This window comes from Anopheles coustani, chromosome 3, assembly GCF_943734705.1.
Source record: "Anopheles coustani chromosome 3, idAnoCousDA_361_x.2, whole genome shotgun sequence".
Taxonomy (NCBI): Eukaryota; Metazoa; Arthropoda; class Insecta; order Diptera; family Culicidae; genus Anopheles; species Anopheles coustani.
The window spans coordinates 50,876,540-50,898,059 of record NC_071288.1 but is presented as its reverse complement, the minus strand read 5'-3'; the positions used below and the strand labels follow the sequence as shown (position 1 = coordinate 50,898,059).

Sequence of the window (21,520 nt, the reverse complement as noted above, 5' to 3'; positions counted from 1 at the left end):
GTGGGAAATAAATTCTACCATCAAAAACACTTCGCCACTAGACATTACCAAGCGAAATCCAAAATCGCAAAGCGGGGTAGCCGAAGAGGCAAAAAATTGGCATCATCATCGCCATCAGGCGTTACGACACATTGCTCGTCACATCTTTGCCGGCAGCCTTCCATTTGGGCCCCCACCCCTGAGCCTGTGACTCACTGACACAGAGACCCAAAGGCCGAGAAGGGGTTCGGGGCGGAAGGCCCAGTGTTTTGTGGGAGGAGGGGATCAATTTGATCGAATTATGGAACTCGTGCCATTATATTGGAAAGATCTCCTCTCCCATTAGTGCGTCGGGTACTGGCATTCCGCAATTCGCTTCCATCGTGTCTATGATCCTTTTTGTTTCGTCCCATTTCCGTATCATCAACATCACCCCATCGTCGACATCATCGGCATCATCATCATCGACCGTGTGGTTGTCGTCGTTCTAATCGTGATCGAAACTGTGGAGTTAGTTGACACTTTGACAGGTTACAGCATACCGTGACGCGTCGGTTGCGTTACGTTCCCGGGACTGCCGGTTCTGCCTGCAGGAGTATGCCGACGCGATCGTGATCGTCGTAGAATCTCCAGACTGTCCCTCTCCCTTTCTGTCTCTCCGCCTCCGTTGGAGTTGGAGTTACACCGGAGGGTACTTGGATGGCGTAGCGCCGCCTGGTACAGGCCAGGCTAGCTCCAGTTGCATAATTCTTCATCTCTAGGCTACGCTTGTCGAGTCCCCCGCAACCTTCCCCCATCATGCAGCTACGGCTACGGCCTGTCCGGTTCTGTCGGATTTCATCATGGGCCACCAATGTAAACTTTTTATTGTTTCCCCCGTTCGCTGCTGAAGGTCTACATCGGTACGTCACCCGCCTCGGTTTGGGAATGTCTGGCGTCGGTCGGACCCACGGATCACAGCCGGGGTAACAAGTTTACGAACAGAACAAGTTTCGATGCGATGAAAATGATCCTCAAAACAGTTATTGGTGGCAGAAGGTGGCAAGGTTTTTCGGAACAGAAGCCGACGCTCGTCCGAGCTTTCCGTTCGCTTTTAGTTCAGATGTCTGACCCTCATTTGGACCTGCGCAATGTGGCACGAATCACAGCTAGAACCAAGAGGCGAATTAAGTTCCGTAAACTTCACGGCGGATTCGATATCACCAGAATGGTAATGACATTCTTTCCTTTGTTCCAGCATAGGGCAACCTCTCCCCTCGGTTCTTCCACCCATCCATCCACACTAAGAGGTGCAGCCGGAGGTCACTGGAACTTGATCGCGTTGCGCAGAACCGAGCGGTAGTGGACACCTTCTCCGATGGTTTGGTATACCTTTGCGTATTTTACGTCACGCTGGAGGCCGGATGGTGAAAGAAGAGTTGAGCCCGCTCGCTTCATCTGATCGTTTCGGCGGGAATTTATGAACCGCGTGAGGTTCCAGTATTACGATCTATTTATGACCCACCGCCACCTTCCCGCCCACCTCCAAGGGGCAATAAGTCGTTGTGCAAATGGCGGCCGTTACTCCGCCGGTAGTGACGCTTATGAGAAACGACTAATCGTGTGTACGTTAATAGACCCGTTACCCGGCATGTGCCGAGAGACGACGACGGCTGCGACGGGGATCACTGTTGATGCCATGGTCAGCACCCAACACCCCCTGAGATCTGCCAACCGCTCCGACGGGGGAGATCGATCTCGATCGATGGGAGTCGACGCACGATTGTGCAATGGACCGTAAACTTGTCGCGAGGAGCCACACGTTCGAATACCCGCTCTATGATGTGTACCACCGGGAGGTTTCGATGTAATGAAGGCACAAGGTACAAGCGGTGAAGTGGTTGTGTTTACTCGACCACGCAAAAAATTATGCATAACACTACGAGCCGACACATCCTGCGACCGAGGACTTCCAGGAAACGGCCCGACAAAGGGTGACTTAGACTTGGTAAGCCTCACAGTGTGCAACGACGAAGTCACCGAAGCGTTTCACTTCCTCCCGGATGGATTGTTCCGCCAGAGCGGACCGATCGCGACAGTTCCGAGCACTCAAGTCCACTCTGACAGGTTGACAGCTATCAACGAACCTCGCACAACCTACCGGACACGTTATAACTATTTGCTTGGTCGCGCTCGGTGTTTTGCATTTGGTTTATTTTTCCCTCGTCGACTTGTATTGCAGACCGTGCGACAAACCACCGGGGCCTTTGGGTCCGAGCCCGCTGGGTTGGCAATTTCAGCGTTGGCAATTGTCACAACGAACCGACGAAACCAATTGGCCGGACCGTCGCGGTTTTGGGTGCGAAAATCTGTTCACTTTCTGCCGGTCTCATCGAACCCGGCCGGTGGACTTCTCGAGCTGAGGACGGGCGGGAGGGCACTGGGGGAAGTTGCCATTTTTCCCAGCTAGCCACTCCAACAGCCACTTCGGAGCCCACCGGAGTGATCAGGCAACCGAGTGGTTCGGAGTGTAATGCATTTTAATTGGCCTCCGCACGTCCGATTGCTAAACGAGGGAGGGTTTGAGGTGTCAAAAAGAAGAAGACGGGAGGAGGAGGAGTTAAAAGCGGGAGGGGGGAGGGGGCTTCTCCTCCTGAGCTGGCAAACTTGACCCACAAACCCCTCTGCGAGAAGAATCAACAACGGGGGCTACATCGATTTTCCACTACATAAACACACACACACACACATGGTGTGGTGACGAGCGATTTATTTGCGTACAATTTACGGCCACCGTGTGTGAGCTGTGTGGGGTTGGCGTACGTGCCTACCTTGCCCGCGTCCTCGTCTTAAGTTCGCGTGCCGGCTCTGGCATATATGCGTTAAAAATCAGTAAAATCTTTAAATTGGTATCACGCCTTCTGCCAACCGAGTTAGCGAGAACTCCCTTACGAAATCGGTCGGAAAAACATTGTAACCGTTTGGGACGCCAGATGAAGGGGGAAGATGAAGGTCTCGCCAGCAGTCCACCCACTTGCCGGCCGACGAGGATTCGAAGTCACCTGAACGAAATGAATGCATTGGAAGGGCTCCTCGAAAATTAAACCGTTACGCGGACGGCGTGGCGTGGTGGTGGTGGGGTGGGTAAAACTTTTAACACCTTCACGTTGCACGATGGCTGATGGTCAATGACAAACGCTAACAGTTATAAAAGCCGAAAATTCAATCCAACCGAAACACTCCGGCCGAGCCGGCCTTGTCTTGGAGAAGCGGTAGAAGCCCGAAAGTCAAGGTCCTGTTAAACGATGCCGATCGACAATTTGATGATCATTTATCAAAATGGAGAAACAAAAAGCAACAACGAGCCGCTTTTAATTGTACCATGTTCGCCGTGCCTCCCCGCCATCAACCCCATCCTTCGTCAAACCGGCGAGAGGAAAGAAATAACTTCGCTCGCCCTATCATGCGACACGATCACGATCCGACGCTGCTCGTAACGACGCCGCCGGACGGGCATTATGAGCTTTTTCGCTGTTCGTAAATCTGCGCCGCCGTCCGTAATCGTCTTACAAACAACGCGGCGCGGAAACGATCTAACACACACACGCCGAGAGGCCCACATGATGCCTTCCGAGGGGAATGCAAATGCGTCCGGATACGAACGCGTCCGGATCGAACATCTGGCCAACCTTGATACACATTTACATTTGCCGCACACGACACGGCTGCCACCCGCGCAACCCCCGGGGGTGAGCGGGAGCGCTGGCCACGGGTAATGGCGGGCGTAATTATGATCTCGGTAAACGGGGGAGCTGAGGGTTCCAGTTTGCCTTCGACAATGAAAAGCTTGCGACAGGCGCGATGTTTGTCTCGGCATCCCGTTTGATTTGGAGAACAACAATTGATGCTGTGTTTCAATGTTGCAGAAAACCAAACAAAACCAGGAATAACACGACCAAATTACTTGCAAAAGGATCGATTTCTGGAGTAGAAAAGGTATATTTTAACACACAAATTTTTGCTTCTAATTCAATGTGTAATATACAAAGCTGTAGCCCAAAAAGAACGAAAGTTCAATTTCAACTCGAGTGAAGTAAAACGGCTAGCAAAACAAACAAAAAAGCAAAGCATACAAGTGCAATTTCCAACTTTCTTCGAGAATCATGTAAAAAGTTTAAATTCCTAACGGCATTTTTAATTAGAGAAGCATTTGAATTAGATAACCGGTAATAATATTGTTTGGATTGAAAAATGTATTTTTTCCTGTTTTTGACTATTGTTTCAATTACGTTGGACATGTTAAAAATAAAATTTTAACAATAAGCTCAGTATACATTATTCAAAATTCTAATTTAAATAGTTTAAATATTATCACTTTGAACAAAAAGGTTATGTATCTCTTAACAGGAGTATCTGTTACGTTGGGGCGATAATCATTAAACTCCCTTGGGCTCATTTTCAGGTCCCTTTCGAAGAAGTTCGCTGCGTTCGCTCGAGACTAATTGAGGAAGTGAACATTCCTTGCGAATTGTTGCCCACACGAAGGTCCATCGGCCAAAGTGACTCCACTTCGACGCGAGCAGGGGAGAGCAACCCCTCAGCAACCGGTTGCGTCATTAGGCGGTTCACCTGAGGCTAAAGGACAGGGTGGGCTTGTCCCCCCACCCCCAAAAGACGCACTCCGAGAGGGGTCCAAGAATGTGTGCTATAAATTATGGCATGGCGAGGGTGCGTAACACTGCGGCACGGGAAGTAGCTCCCTCGGTCGAGATCCTAACGGTGGCAGGAAACCATAAAACCATCTCCCACCATTTTCCATAACGGACACGCCAGGCCCAACTGGGACACGGTCATTGGCGACGGGGCGGAGGCCCGAACGAACGTGATCGAGCAATTAATTGCCTTTTACAGCTGATTGCCGATCGCTCGACCGGCGCCCCAATGCACCGCAATTTGTCGTCGACCCCCCCGACCGCAAAGACGTTACCGCCGCCGCCGCCGCCGCCGCCAACGATTTGTTAATCAAATCATGCGAAAAGTATGCGTACGATTTGCAAATCGTTTGGATCAAGATTAAGGGCGGCCACCAGGCCAAACCAGGGGCAACAGCTGTTCGCGACCGCACTATCTGCATTCGGCTGCAATCGTCACCGGCGATGCCGTGCAAGGCCACCGTTGCTCACTGTTGCAATCCGCGCGGAGATTTATGGGTTCGATTTTATTACCGAGCGTCTAACCTTGCGATAATTTTTCACTCGCATTGTGCGCTCCCCGGCGCCGAGCGTCGGATTTCGTCGAAAAAGCTTGCGGGAAGACGGCGCTAACTATTTTTTCCGAACTACTAGTTCGGCTCCGGGTTTTGGTGGTTGGATTCCGGGCGGTACGTAGCGTGATTTATGCACCGCACCGATGCCGAGGGTAATGATAATGATCATTGGTTTGTTTTCGCAAACGGAAAATTAGCCATCACGAATGAACAAAAAAATTACCACTAGAGGGTTAGCGTGAAAGTGAATTGATGGGAGGAAAAAATATGTGAATGGAGAATGCGAACCCCCTTGGTGGAGCTTATGAACTTGAAACAACGAGCGGCGAAGGGGGACGGTTTCTCCAGTAGAACACATTTCCCGTCGGAATGCTAAAGCAAATTGTGTCAGCGATGGACTTTGGGCATGAGAAACGAACTTATTACGTACCGCTTTACAATTTCCTCTCCGGTGGCGTAGGAAGAGGGACGAACATGAGGCGGTTCGTCGTCTGCCCTACAGCCTAAAGGGAGTCCGGAGCCTCCGGCGAAGCGCGCACGGAAGTGGTTAGCTCATATCCGAGGCAATCTTAAACTAACCCTGGCAGGAGGTAGCCTACTTGGTCCACCTGTGCGCTCATCGGTGTACGTGCCCCGATTTTCGATTACAGTCATTTCCTTCTCCACGTCGATGCTACTTTTCCACCCTCGAACCAAACAGCCCGATTATGTCGTACACCTCACCATACGAACCGAAGCGTGGAAAATGGTTCATAAACGGGTGGCATTTTTCTACCGCACCGCAATCTCCTACGAGGGTGGGCAGGCATCTTATGCTCCGATTTGAATGGCACTTTTATCGGTGAAAAAAAAGCACAATCGGTATGCTACAGGCCGGATAAGCTGCAGCCCACCAGCCGGCGAGCCCGAACGGCTGCATAATATGCTCGGTGTGCAAACAAAAGCGAGGGTTCATCGCTTGCGGTGTACCGTTGAAGTCTTTTGATTTGTTTCGGCGAGTGTTTATTGTTCGGGGTGCTTCACGCTCCGTATGGCTCCGTTGCGCAGCACATCGAGCGCGATCATCGCACATTAGCGTGAGGTTTTCGAACAGTTTTTTGGAGGTCTTAATTTACCCACGCTTTTTTGGGTGGTGGCGCATGTTAGCAGCGATGTTTGCGATAAGACTAAATTGAATGCAAAAGCGTGAGGCTTTCTTATTTGCCTAATTGAAAGATATGGGCGGGAATTGCAACGTTTGCATTTGTATTTGTGAGCTTAAATTAGGATTAAAGAGTCTCATTAATAGAATATTTTTTAATTGGGACTTTTAAAAAGCTCGGGCGTATCATAGATCATCAAAGTTAAGCCGCTATTATCTTGCAAGAATTGCATCATATGATCGCAACTTAACGACAGTTTTTCATCACCTCATTCAAATCCCGCTCGTCTCACCCTCCTCGCTTCCGTCCAACACGTTAATTGCAGCTCCCCTAGCTAAGCTTCCGTTCTATTGACCCAGCTCTCAACCGTGTCACCGTGGCCCAGCGTTGAAGGAAAACCCTACAATCTTCACCGTCACGCCGTTTACACCCCGATCGGATTCGATCTTGGATGCCCTTCGGATTCGTCGGCCATGTGTACCGTCTTCTCCGAGGTTCATCATCGAGCGATGTAACGAATTCGAGCCGGTGACGTCCGTCGTCGGCGTGGTGTGGCATTCTTTTTTTTTCATTAACCCCCGCTTCGTGTAACACACTCACCCGGGCACCTCTCATAAACACCCGGTACGCGCGCAACCGTCTAATCATAAAATCAATGTCAATGACGACGCACCGGGCATAGGACGGTCTATGGCTTCCTGGGGCGCGCGCCAAGATCGGCCATCGCCGGTTTGCGGTTTTTCCTCCGATTGCCGACCGGCTGCGAAGTTTTCGGCCCGTCCGTGTGGTTAATGTGCTTTAATTAGGAGATACCTTCGGCGCGGAGAGTGGCCCCGGCTCTCGGCGAGCAGCGCGGCTCCGTGCGGTCGACCTCCATTGTGAACTTGGTCGGAATGTGACGAACGGAATGGCACGCACCGAATCGCGCCGACTCCGAGCTGAAGGTCAAACGGACACTTTAAGGCTGCGCTGGGGGAGGGTCTGTGGGTGGGGAGGAACATACGGCTCAGCGATTCCGTAATGACAATTAACGGACTCACTCTCGATTTTTTTCCTTCATTGTTAAGTTTTATTTTATTGCATGTTATTCTTGCTTCCTCCATTTCCACCCACACACACACACTAAAACACGGTTCACCCTTCGGAAACCAGTGGCTGGCGCCTAGGAAAGGTCAAAAACACCGTGGTTCATGCCCCCTCCCTTCCTTTCGCTTGTTCAACCGTCGAACACTGGAGCCGCTTTTCGCTTCGAAAAAAGGGAAATCTCTTAGCATTCCTCCACATCGCTTACTTCTTCCCGGCGCAGCTGTTTCTTCCACACCACGCGGTTCAAAACCGGTCCAGCCTTACATACGATCGCTCATTGCACGCGAAACACCAGCGATAGCGATAGTGACGGGCAACAAATTAATGGAAAATTCAAGTCCACGCGCGTGCACGTGCACATGCGAATAGCGTTTACAAATTGTCCAGCGACTTCATGAGTCCACTACCACCGCCGACATCTACGGCTACATCTGAGGGCTACATTTCCCTACAAAGCATGAGATAAGAAAGAGTGCATTTTTCCCTTAATCGTTTACCTCACCCAACCTTACGGTGGCATTCGGAAGCATTTCCCACGAGCTCGCGATTGGAAAGCGCGATCGAATTATGTGGACACAATCGCAACATCGGAAGGGAACGATAAACCCTATTTACGATGTTTCTTTCGCGCTTCCGCTTGGGCGATAGGGTTTTCTCTCTTGGTGCGTTCATGCTAATAAGGCTGTCCCATTAATCATATCACCTCACCCGGGGAAGCCATCGTTCACAAGATCGAACGTGCGCTCCAACACAGCCCCCACGGTGATATATGGGTCCGGATTTCAATAAATTTATCAAAACATAATGTGGAAGCTACACAGGGGATCGTAAATTAGGGGCGCCATCGAACGATAAGAAATAATCAAATAAATTTCTAATAGGAGATTAGCAGCCTCCTCAACATTAGGAGCGCCCGGGAATGGGTGTTTTCCCTTTCAAAATGATTAACGATCGAAAGGGAATTAAGAAGCTTGCGCCAAACAGTGCAATACCGAATGAGGTCACACACGCACGAATAGGGAAAATAAAACGGACCAGCTCGAATGAATTCACTTTCTTTCGCCACGCTGGGCGCAAACGTTTGATGATAAACGTGCAACTAAAAACATAATTGCACAATTAGGGCGTTGCAAAATGACTCAATTTAATCTTCCGATGGCTTTTGTTCCCCTTTGTTTTTCTCCCTGACTTTCCGAGCAATGCTGCCGAGGTCTACAACGACATAATTTTACAACGCCACCCGATGGTCAACGAGCTCATCAAATTATGGCTGGCTGGCCTCTGCTTTCAATTTCGTTCCACAACTCGATAGCAACGAAACCTGTCCTGTCTATCCAGTTCCCGGTTGTGCGCGATGGAGGAGTTTTTCTTAGCGCATGTACTTTCAAAAAGTGGCTAAATAAAGGCGGAGTGGGCCAAACAAACAGCACCAATTTGGAGTTGTCGAAAGATATGGCCAACCTTGAAACCGAAACCTTCGGGTATTCAGAATCCTTGTTCGAGAGTTTTTGTTCTTCGTCTTGAAAGGCTACCGGTTCAAGAATTACGCCATTGTATTCTATGGCATTTCGAATCGATCGTAGCACGGTGAATCACAGGCGACTCGCAACAGGAGGGGGAGGGCCAATTTTCGCAGGTCGGTGGAAAAACCCTGCTCGCTAATGAATTTCAACGATCGTTTGCCTCTTTTGCATGGATCGCAGAGGTCAGCCGTCTCGAGTGGGGAGCAGTGGCAGCCCGGAAGAGGCCACTAATCGATCGGTCCGACTCCGGCTCAATCATTCAATTTCTTCCGTTCGCACATTCGCCCGAACCGGAGGGTAATGATGGAGGCTAATGGGCGCCACTTCTCAAGCTCGATTATGATTATCACGTTTCGCGCAGGCAAAGGGTTCCGGGGAGGGGAGAAGGCATCTTCATGTGCGTTATTTTTATCTTTTTTGGTTTCCTGAGGGGAACCAGACGGGAGGGTTGGAAAAGTGTGCCCCTTTCCGGCATTCCACTACACCGCTGGGCGATGGGAGCATCCATCCTTTTTCGTGCCACGCCGAAAATAAAGGCTAGAAATAAAATTACACGCCTGCAATGTTTGTTTTTCGGCGAAGTTCGTCAAACGCACACGCAAACAGTGTTCACGCATGTTGGCGGGGGAAAAAGAAAACAGTACTGGCACGCACACTTTGCGGCAGGAAAAGCTCCCCATATTGCGTGGAGGCAGCCGGGAGAAACATTTTCTTTCTCCTAAACTACCTCCGATGGCAATGAACAAATAGAGGAAAACAACGAGCCAACATCAAATTCGAAGAGAAGAGGAAAAAAATAAACACATCCAAAACCGCCCGCCTGAAGACGGGTTAGCGCTTGGACCGGCTTCGTTTTCGGTACTTTCCGTAGCTTATCACTTTTTTTTTAGCATCTTCTTCCCCTTTTCTCCTCTTGCTTGTTCCATTTATGCCGGAAAACGTACAGGGCGCTGTTCCACTTCGAGGGGGAAACGATTCAGCACGGGGAAGCAAATGAGATGATATTGTTTCCCGGCTCGACGGTTTGCCAATTCCTCACACATACAAACACACTCACACACACACATACACACGATCAGTTCCATAGCACGACGAAACGAAAGTTCAACACACCAACGAGTCACACGTTCACTGGCTGATCCTTCACTCGGGTTGGAAAATGCCAACCATTTAAACTACTTCAACTAACTGCTTCCGGTCGATCGTCGTCACTTCGATGGTGCACGCAGGAATTTGTAGGATGCAAAAAACTTACTAGATTCATTGCTGCACGAGCGGGTTTGTTAGTTTCTTTCTACACGAACGAAACGGCTCTGGAACGGGTGCTCGAATCCTACGGATTTCCGGACTGCTGTTTTATCACAGTTATCCTGCACTGCTGGTCCCAGGATCCACGCGGGATGAAGGTTGGAAAAGGAGTGGGGCTGGGGGGAAATGTTGTACTGTACCACAACCGAGAGGGGATTGGACTAGGACGATATGATCCTGGCTGCTGAAGCACTGAGCGTCGAATGATTCGGTGGTAGCGAGCGCGAAGTGATTTTATACATTCGACCACTAAGTACTGGCGCCCCCCTTAGCACCGTTTCCACACACAGTCGAAAAAAGCACACATACACGTGCGTGGCAAGAAAAAATAAACAAGCGCAGTTTGAAAATCTGGGAGCTTTGCGCGCCTTCGCGGTAACGGCCAACTCCGCGCGCTCTCGGCGGGTGCTTTGCGCGGTTCCGCGATGAGCAGCCAAAGTCCAAGAAGGGGAGAGAGAAGCGATAGAGAGAGGGGCCTGAACCGGGGCCGCTTTCGAGCAGTTGTTCGAGCAGCATTCGAATAGACATTGCGAGCGAATGGGACGGCATGGAAATGCAAGTGAATGCAACGGATGGAGTAGGAAAAACTGTTAATTCTGCAAACAATTCGAGGATCATCTCAGAAGAGCAACTTGCAAACCAGCGTTCACCAGGACAAGAGAGAGGAAGAGAGAAATCGTGATCGAATATGCGAAAAATCAGGAAATGCGCGCACTCATGGAGAGCAAAGCTACGAAGAGATAAAGAGCGAGAGAGAGAGAGAGAGGCAGGAAAACTACCACCCCATCCGATCCGCTGGGGGGTGGATTTGCGCCATCGAGCGCTCCGGTCCGGGTGGCCTACGTGACTTCTTGTTCTTCTGCGGGCTGCCTTGAAATCGTTCTCCAACTAAGTGTGGCTTACGACGGTCCAGAACCCGGACTTGCCCGGAACCATTCGGGGGGTTGGTTTTTTTTTTAATTTCCTCCCCTAGACTCGACTTCTGAACAAGATGAAGGAATGGTCGCTGGGTCGGGCCAGCTCCAGCGAAGCGTAATGGGGATGAGAGCGTGCCAGATCGAGCGCGGTGTGACCTTGAAAACGGCACTAAACACATTAGAACGTGCCCGTTCCGTCCGATCCGTCTGTTCGGCGAACCAATCGGATTGGGAGGAAGGGCGTAGGGTATCGATTGGCGCGCGTTTCGTGTCGGGGCGATCATTTCTCATCGGTAATTAGCGGCCAGTGGAGGTTCCCCTGGAGCGGAAGCGTTTAGAACCCCATTCTAAGAACGTAGCCTCGGGAGGAGATCCGTGTTCCGTTAGGTCATCCCATCTTGTAGCGCTCTTCCGAAGCGCCCTGAGGTGCCCTGGCCCGTGGGAATTTTACGGAGCTATGGAAACCCCGTCCAATTAGACGGGTCAAGTTTACTTGAAGCAGTGAGATGATCATATTCGTACATTGATTCAATAATATGGCTGCTAACGGATAAAATCGATTAGAAATCGGTTAGAAAATCGGCCCATGAGCGGCCGGGGCTCACCACCTCGACGTCGTGAGTTCGAATCCCAACCGAGACCGTGCCCTCCCCTGCACAAGAGTGATTGACTATCCACGTACAACAGGGAAAAATAAGTCTCGTAAGCCGTTAACGGGCAGGCATGACCAAGAGGTCGTTACGCCAAGAAGAAGAAGAAGAAGAAGAAGAACGGATAAAATGATTCCGAAGTATACTCTAAATAAGAAACGATTTAAATATTTTTGTTACACATATCACAAATCGGAAACAAATAATGAAAATGTTTAGTGTATTATATGAAACTTATTTATCGCGATCCTATGGAATCATATGAGACCACACATTCAATTTATATATTTATAACACCCAAAATGACTGATTTGTATCCATTTATCGATTTCTTTGAAACTTTATTTTCAAGCAAATTAAAATACTCACATTATTTGAAAAATACTTAATTTGGTTACAAAACTCAAAATATTCCTAGTTAGTTATACCTTCTATTCATTTCTATCTAAAGAGCATCAGAATGACTTTCCTTGTTCTCGAATTATATTTCAAATGGTGCGTGCAGTACTGTGGCTGTGTTGGAAGGAGTTAAACTATTTTACTAATTCAAGAAATAAATTTAAAAAAAAAATTAAAACTTCCTTTTTGTAATATTTATATTTGCCACAACATGTTCATCCTATTCACGAACTGCATTTCACTAAACATAATAAATTCAGTAGAATTAAAGATTCCTAGGTTCTCGTGAAACGTTCAATATTGGAAGCAGAATAAAGTTTAGCTATGCTATTTTCTAAAAACCCGTAAGGAAATCCGAATAGGTTTGACATTAAAAGAGAATCTCGACACGTCCTGAAAGATCAAGGATACTCAGCCATCCAAGTTCAACTTTTCCTGGTTCGTGTGGTGAACGTCTTTTATTTTCTTCGTTTTATCTACGAGCATACTGTTGTTAGGATACTGTTGTTAGGTTGTACAAAAAAAACAAACTTGAAAAGAATGTCCTTGTACAGAAGTACAACTCTATTGACACATTCTGTAAAAAAAAGAAAAAAAACAAGAATGGTAAAGCTTTAACCTTCCAAGACACTTTAAAAAACCTAGATCGTGCTAGAACAAAATAGCCAACAACATTGTGTTATCAACAAGGAACAAACCACGCAGCCGCTCACAAACAAATGAGTTCATTACAGGGTCAACATACCCCACGAACACGATGTAAATAGTCTAGGTTGTGAGCGTATTTACCTCGCTAACATCTCTACTTAGAACGCATATAATCAGAAAAAAAGGTTTACAGGCGAGTCTGTGTAGCTCAAATTCGTAACATCTACATAATAATGATGACAAAAAGTATTGCAAACGATGGTGCAATTTTGTTTCAAAATAAATAAAACAATTCATATTTTGTTTCAAACTAATTGGCTATCATGCAAACCACACAAAACTGGTATGATTTCATTAATCAATGTTTCTCTGGTCAATAATCTTCTCATTTATTTTCCAATTAATCTCACCGGCTACAAAATGACACAACACACAGAATGGCATTCCACGGTGCGGGGGCTCGTATTATGTTGGTTTTATTTTCTTTTCATATTTATTTTATCAAACGACTCGAAAAAACCCATGTCAACACCCACGGAACTGTTTCACCCAGGTCACCTTCCTTGTAAGTATATCGACTTTTAATCGTCGGTCGTTTCCTTTTTCCGAAATTTTCAACAACGTGTAACATCAAGTGGCCGCTTCCGTCCGCAACCGGTTCACCAGTGCTGAACCCAACCTCCATCTCATTTCAAAGCGCGGTTGTTCCTGGTGCCGCAAAGGACATTGCTCGGTCGAGGTCTGCCTACGCTAATCCTCCACACCTGGCATGGCGCAAAGTCCTACCTCAGTCAGTCACCCAAAACGTCAGTGCGAACATTTATCAAACCCTCCCACTTAACGCCACCGGAGAGGGGGTTTGCGGTTCGGAAGCCGTTTCAGTCCATAAACTTTGCCGGTCTGCCATCGCTGCCCGAAGAAACCTGGCAATCACCCCAGCTGTCACCGATCGCGACCAATCCTGTGGTGGTGATCGGTGGTGGAGAGCAAAAATATTCGCAAACCGTACCAGGCCAGTAGTGTTACCTTGATCCTGAAAGACACCCGCGGTCTCGCGTGACGAGCGGGCGGAACAAGGAACCAATGCTTCGTGTGGCCACGAAGCAACTGTCCTTCCTGCCAGGATGTGCGATTTTCGGAACCGCCCGAGGGTTCACACAACAGGAAGCTGCCTGGAAGCCCTTCTCTTCGACGCAAAACCTAGTGGATATCCTTGCGCCCGGCAAACCCGCTTCTTTGGAGCTGACGTCTTCCACCGTCCTTGAGGGCGTTGATCTGCGCGCTTTCGATGAACTCACACGTTTGCCCAGGAAGAGGAGGGGGAGGTGGGGTGAGTCTTCTAATAAACAAATCACCTCCCATATACTCATGCGTCACTGCTAACGAACTGGCGCAACAACTGGAAGGTAAAAAAGCGAGGCACAAAACGGCCCTAAATCGGGTCCGATGGCGGGTAACAGGTTTTACGGTTACGGGTGACCGCTCGTTCATCGTTCTCGCGTCAAGTTCGCGATACGACTCCCTCCCTCCCCTCCCTCCTCGTCCTCTCGCAGTCACACACTCTCACGATCCCTTCCCATTCGGTTCAGGTGCAGAGGTGAACGTAAATTCGACCAACAGCCGGTCAGCCGCAGCCGACGGGTCCTACCGCGCTTCGGTCCGGTTGACCGATCTTGAACTTGAACGTCGAACTCTGCTCTGCCGTCCCCGGGTGGAAGGGTGGAGGACAGGAGAAGGGGCACTGGCTGCCGGTGGTCTGTGATCGGCGTGTTACCGGTATTTTCTGCCGGTATCCCTCCGGCCACCGATCACGAGAGCACGGTGTCGATCATGCGCGGCGGGCAGAAGCGTACGAAGCGGAAACAGACGAGCTACCAGAAGGCAAACCAAACCTTCCGACAACACATAAAGAGCAAACAGAATACAGTGCCAAATTAAGCCACCAAAACCGATGCGTACAATGGCCGGTGACATTTTTTGGCAACTGGTTTTTTTCTTAGCCTACGGAACTTTGCGACCTTCGGCTGCGGATGCGCTGCAAGCCGGAGGTGCCGTTCATGATGGCGGAATTGTTTTTAAACGACCGATAATTTGTTAGCTTCCATTAATACGAACCGTTAGTTAAACTTCCACCGTTGGGGGTTTAGTTTTTGTGTGTGCTCATGTCTCGACTGGAAACCAATAAAGATCAATCTGACGTTTATGTGTCCCGTGCGATAAATTGAAGATATCATCGATCCATACCGTTATCGAATAATTGATTTATAAATCTTGTTTTAGAGAGTGTTGACTACATATTTCTTACACAAAATAAATTATTCATTTCCGGAATTAGTTTTTGATCATTTTAATCATTTTAACATTTTATGTTTTTTAGACATAAACACAATTAGAAAGAATAATAGATCGTCTTGTTGATTTTATGTATATTCCATTTAAATGCCGCCATCAGTTTTACTTATCTTTTAAATTTACTGTTTTAGGCACTCGTTGTTAAACTTAATTTTAATTTAATGAATGCAGCACAGGTTTGATGTCCATTTGAAAAGAAGCCATTCAAGCTTCGTAGTCAGTTAAAAAAAAATAGTAATAATCAATAAACTAAAAAACTGTGTTCGACAAACTTTCATAAAATGTCAAAATATTGTATTGTAATTGTATATGTTTACCTATAAATAATAATTATTGTATTAAAAAAATTGTAGTTTATCCGATGGTAACAATAAAGTGGTAACATATTTTTAGAAAACTAATTCGCGGAAGCATCATCTGCGTCTCATTTCTAAATTGAAATAGTTTTTATATAAATTGGGAATTTAATTTATTGAACAAAATATAAAATATTAAAACTAACTTAACTTACGAACTTACTGTTGGTAATACATCGCCTTGATTATATATTTTTTTATTTTACACTTAATGTTAAAGCTTGTTTTTTTTAAATGAAATAATTAGTACGGAGTACCAGTCCCCGTTTGTATGCAGAAGTTTGCTAAAATATTAAATTAACATTATCGATGCAGTTTCCGACGCAAGAGACTCTATTGCCACACGTCATACCAGATCGATATGTAATATATGCATCATTTAACGATTACTTGGCCGTCATGTACACCTGAAGTGTACATGGTTCTCGAATCATAAAACGATTGAAACGGTAGATTTTATTTTTTTAAGTTTGCTTGCGTCATTCAGGGCCAAACATGGTATGATACGCTCGTAAAAGCAATTTGAAATTTGTTACGCAAATAATCACACATTTAAAACGGCACCTCGCTTCGAATGTTCTTCATATTTTAAAATCCAAAACTGCTTCATGGTTCTGAAACGAAATCATTGAACAATTTTTCCTGGCCCAGACTGAGAGGAAACAAAAAACCTTCCCCGAATGATAATGACCAATAAAGTGTGACCTCACCTGGAAACCGCACCGTTGCACTTATTATTCGGTAGTAACACAGGCCTGCTTGAAACCCATTACGTAAGGCTCAGATTTATCTGCTTGTTTACTAATGATTGCCTCTTGGTCGCTACTCTACTATTCAAATATTCATTCATTAGCAGCCGTGTGGCACGCTGTACTATTTTCCCGACCTTCGCCCTCGGCCCGCCACTATTCCTCTGCATCTGCTACAGTTGTTATCCCCACCGGCTTCGGATGGGCTCGCCAGAGCTCGCGGGTCTTCTCGCGGCGCGGACCGTTTAACGCAAAAGTCCATCATCCGCCGTCAATCATTTGCTCATAAAACAAACCGCATCCAAATCAACCAAGATGGCGGCCAGATGGCTATCTTAGTCGCGCACGTAAGATACACTAAGCGGCCGATCGGGGAAGGTGCATCGGAAAACGCGCTTTTCCTATGCGCGAGCGTACAAGCCCCGACTTAGGGTGTAGCGTTTTCCCATAGCTTACCGCCGGCCCCCGTTAGAGTGGGCTTATGCGCCTTCTCTTTCAGGGGTTGTGATTGTTATCTTTCGCCGAGCGGCACGATCCGTTCGGTTGCCGGTTCGCCACAGTCGGGCCGCCTCACACGCTATTCGTTCGTCGTGCACGCGAGGCCACCAGGGTTAAGCAGCCCCAGCCGAGCTCCGACCGGTGGATTTCACAACGTGGGCTATAACTCGGAAGTAGCGTCACCATCTGGCGAGGCCTTCTCCACCGGGCTGGAGGGCGGAACAAAAAAACCCTCAACCGGCCATCGAAGCACCGGCACACTAACATACTGCCGACCGGTCACGTACCCACACAGCCACGAGGTGGCTGGCTGGCTGGCTGGCCAGACAATGACCGAATTCAAGTGCATCTCATTAGGTTAGCCACGGACTGGAGAGCCTTGCCCGCCACGTGGAGGCTACCGAGGATTCTAGTTCCGATCCTTGCAGACGAGCACGAGTTTTCCACCGCACGAGAGTAGCGTCACGTCTGCAACACTGACCACTGAGAGTGTGTATGTGTGCGTGTGTGTGGGGTCACTATTTCACCATCTCATTTTTGCGGAAACCATCCCAGGGCCGACGCCACGTCCATTGAACTCCCTTTAATTTGGCCCGACATCGGACCGATGACGGCAAGAGCCGTAACTTTCAAGGTGCAACGTATATTGTGTGCCTTAATTGCCACCGATTGTCAGTCGGTCAAGTGGAAGGTCCCTTCTCCGTCTCCATTCCGCGATTCTGTTCTGATCGATCCGAAACGCGATCGAACGGCCGAGATTCATCCGATTGCCGATGAATGCCATTCCGCCGACGGTCCCCTCGAGCACGCGATGCAACGCGACGAGTCTTGGGCGAAAGGAAAAGAGTCGCGCCGCGATCGCTCTCGACGGAAGCCCTTGGGAGTGGGAAGGGAGCGATTGCACAAGGACGAACTCCTTTTACCACCACGGTCTCTCGCCTACGGTGGTCGAGATAAGTTCTGAAAACGGTGCAGGAGCTAGCAGCTGGTCGATCACACCGCCCTGACTCACCGAGCCAATCGAGGTCCACCGAGTGGTGCTGACATTGCACTTGAAATTCTGGCATTCGTCCGATCTCTGAGAACGAGCATGCACTCGGCCGTTGCAGCTGGTTCGAGGAACAGCTCGGTTTCACAACGCAGGTCGGCTTTCCTTTAGCCACGGTCCGCAGGATGGTTGCTAAAGGGTGATAAATTGCTATCAATGTTAGCGCGCTGCACTTCACCACGATTTGATCCGAGTAGTTAAGGTCAAGTCTTTACGGGCACACGACGGTTGATGGAGTTTTCCGATCATAAACATTTGAAGCAAGCCTTCTCCTAGAGTACGCTAGTCTCAAATGACTGAAGGATGACACTTTAAATTGTATTTTAAAAATCCACGATGGTCTGAAAAATGGATAGGATTTATTTTCATTACATATTTTGGGGATGAAAATACAATATGTAGAAATATAAGAGTGATACAAATATTAAATAAGACTTAAAAATGAATACAATTATACGGCCCTATTCCGGGGAACGGTCGTTCCCGGGAAGGGTCGTTCCCGACGATTTTGACAGTATAACAGAAGGCGTTATAGTAGGCGGTATTTTTACAGCCGAAATCAATCGTCTCGTTTGTTTACTATAGTTTGTTTACGTTGTAATGTGATTTGTGTAGTTACAATTGCTCAAAACATGAATTTTATTCATTTTCCCATCATAAATGACGCTGAAACATGATAAAATTAAATATGTACCACCAAAAGCTTTGGTTAACCTTCACGTGTTACCTACGTAAACGTTCAACCGGTCTTCCCAGAGATTCCGTGTTCCTGTACCTCAGACAAAAGACCTTTTTATTGAGATGTCGGAGCGATTTGAAACTTTAAGTGAAGATTCTTGGGGATTTTTTTCAAAATATAGTGCGTTAGTCATTAATTTAAAAATTTATTACGTATATTTATTTGCGGTTCCAAAAACTTTCACCTTTCACATCTAAAACCAAGTTATGTGCCAAAGACTACGCTCATCATACCCCGTTCCATCGTGATGTTTTTAACACGTTAAGCGCTACGTCGGTCCTGTGGGGCCAACAGTGTCCTTTCCCGGAGTCAGTATGCTCGGACAGACCCGTAAGTTAGGTCGGCGTTTCTACGACTTGCTGGCAGAACGGAAATGCAATTTGCGCATAGCGCTTAACGTGTTAATTATGACGCGTCTGTTTACCAGTCTTACAACCACATCCGCTACGGGTTGCAAGCTCGTTTCACGACCAATCACCGGACGTTCTAGAGCCACGTAAACTCCCGCTGAGATAACCCTCTAATCCCCCCTTCTTTATCCTCTGGGTCAGTAACTGCCTCTTCCCCTTCTAGCATGCACGGCTATGAGCTTTATTATATGGCCAGGCTGTATGGCTAGGCTGTAGCCTTCTACCACCTCTACCTGCTATCGCGGTTTCAATCCTTCCTCTTTGGTCGCTCCTTTAGGGTGAGAGTGCCGAATCATTTCTCTTTACGTCCTTCAGGGGAGCGTCCTGAGTCCTCTCCTATTTTCCATCTTCTTCAACGACTGCGAGGGTGTCCTTCCAGGCCTTGGCTGCCATTCTCTCCAAAGATCCCTCAATGACTTTTCTGCTTGGTGCTCCGTAAACGGCCTAGTGCTCTGTCCACAAAAATGTATCGTTCGGACGCATTCATGATCCGATCTGTTTCGATTACTTTGTGGGAATCCTTTGTGGGAATCCACTTATAAGGGTATCTGTGGTGAAGGATCTTGGGGTGTGGCTGGATAACCGGCTCACTTTCTTTGACCATATCAATTCAATAGTGGATAGAGCGATCAGGACACTTGGCCTTATAACGCGCATGTCAGCAGCCCTTTTTGTTTGAGGGCGCTGAACTGCTGTTGGGTCCGCCCAATATTGAAATACTCCTGTGTTGTGTGGTCCCCTGCGGGGGTTACATCAATGAACAGACTTGAAAGTGTGCAGCGCAAGTTTACTCGCCTCGCTACGAGACGTTTTGTCAACGACTCTGCATTTCCTATTCCCCACAACCCGTCGCGTCGCATTTGCTCGGACTTTCAGCAAAAACATGCGGCCACCCAATCCTTGTTCATCGCGAACCTCCTCCTCCATGACCTTGATGCCCCTCTCCTTCTATCTTCCTTACCCTGCTACATCCCTTCGCGTCATCTTCGTGATAGATGATAACCCTCCTTTCCTGCTTCCCACTTGCCGGACAAGTTCTGGCCAGAACGATCCGTTGCTTCGGTCGCTATCGACCTTCAATTCAGTGAGCGGTCTTTTTGACTTCAATATCACCATCTCCCAATTCCGTTCCTGTATCCTCTCCCAGAGTCCTTCACCCTATTTAAGCTAGTTTTAAGTTTTGTATTGTATAGTCCCTAAGGCAAACAATTGTACCAAATACATGTAAATTTAAATGGTGAGAGTAATGAAAAAACTCAATACAAAGAATGGATTACACCAAACAGACATTGCAGACGAAAAAAGAGTAAAGTATCGGACAAAGTGCTGTTCCCAGATAGAGTGCAACAAAAGACGACGATAGTATGAAATGACTGAAAGTTTATTCGTTTTAAAATATTTTATGTAGCTTTTCCGAAAATTGTAAAAAAAATTGCATCTAGGACTGAACTAAACTGCACAAAATGCAAACTTCCATTTATAATATACCATGGCATGGTCTAAACTGGTAGGTGGTTGTAGATGTGAAGGGTGAATTTTTAAGAAAACACAAATAAATATACGTAATGAATTTTGAAAATTAACACTCATACACTTATCATTTAGAAAATAGCCTCAAGTATCATCACTGAAAATTTCAAATCGCTCCGACATCTCAACGTACAGGAATACCCTTATTAGACAAGGAATGTATCGGTCATATTTTTCCATCCTTTTACTGTCAAAGTAGGTTCTGGCAGGGCGTTTGACATATAAATGGTGACCGCTCGTGTAATAACGCAAAGTTCCAGAAAATGGGTTTTGCAATTATTTGATCATTTTCATGTTTGAATTTAGCGTTTTGTTCATCCTAGAGTAACGAACAAAATCCGTTGCAAACAACAAAGCAAAAAGTAAACAAATCGCCACTTTGACATATAAATGCCCCTCGAAAGAAAATCGGAACCGGTCATGCCTGATTCCGATTTTGAGGAAGGAATGTATCTGTCAAGAGCGTTTGGCAGATAACTTCTGGAAAAATATGACAGATACATTCCTCGTCTAATAAGGGTAGAAAACGGAATCTCCCATACAAATTTATAGGCTACACGGGTTGACCGGTTGAACGAGTAAGGGGTGTCGACCGAAAACTGCAAATAACAATCATTTAAATTCCTTTAAAAAACAATTTGGTTTAGCAAAACGATAGAAAATTATTTTTTCTAGTCATTCTGAAAGTTTCATGCCGATACGACAATCCAATCAAAAGTTATTTGAAAATAAAACTCCAAAACTACCCGGGTAGACGATTGAACGGATGCTCAAAGAGCAGCAAAAATTTTCCCCATACAATGCGGGAACGACCGTTCCCGCGTATAACAGTTTAACTCTGGCGTAGAACAGAAAACGAACATTTTTAAATAAATTTGACAGTTAAACGTAAACAAACTACGGGAACGACCCTTCCCGGGAACGACCGTTCCCCGGAATAG

At 47.3% G+C, this 21,520-nt stretch overlaps 1 protein-coding gene across 1 annotated transcript in view; it reads right to left on the bottom strand.

Moving 5' to 3' along the window:
* Window positions 1-21,520, bottom strand: part of LOC131262531 (uncharacterized) — a 34,466-nt gene that overhangs the window by 9,212 nt on the left and 3,734 nt on the right. The window lies entirely within an intron of this gene.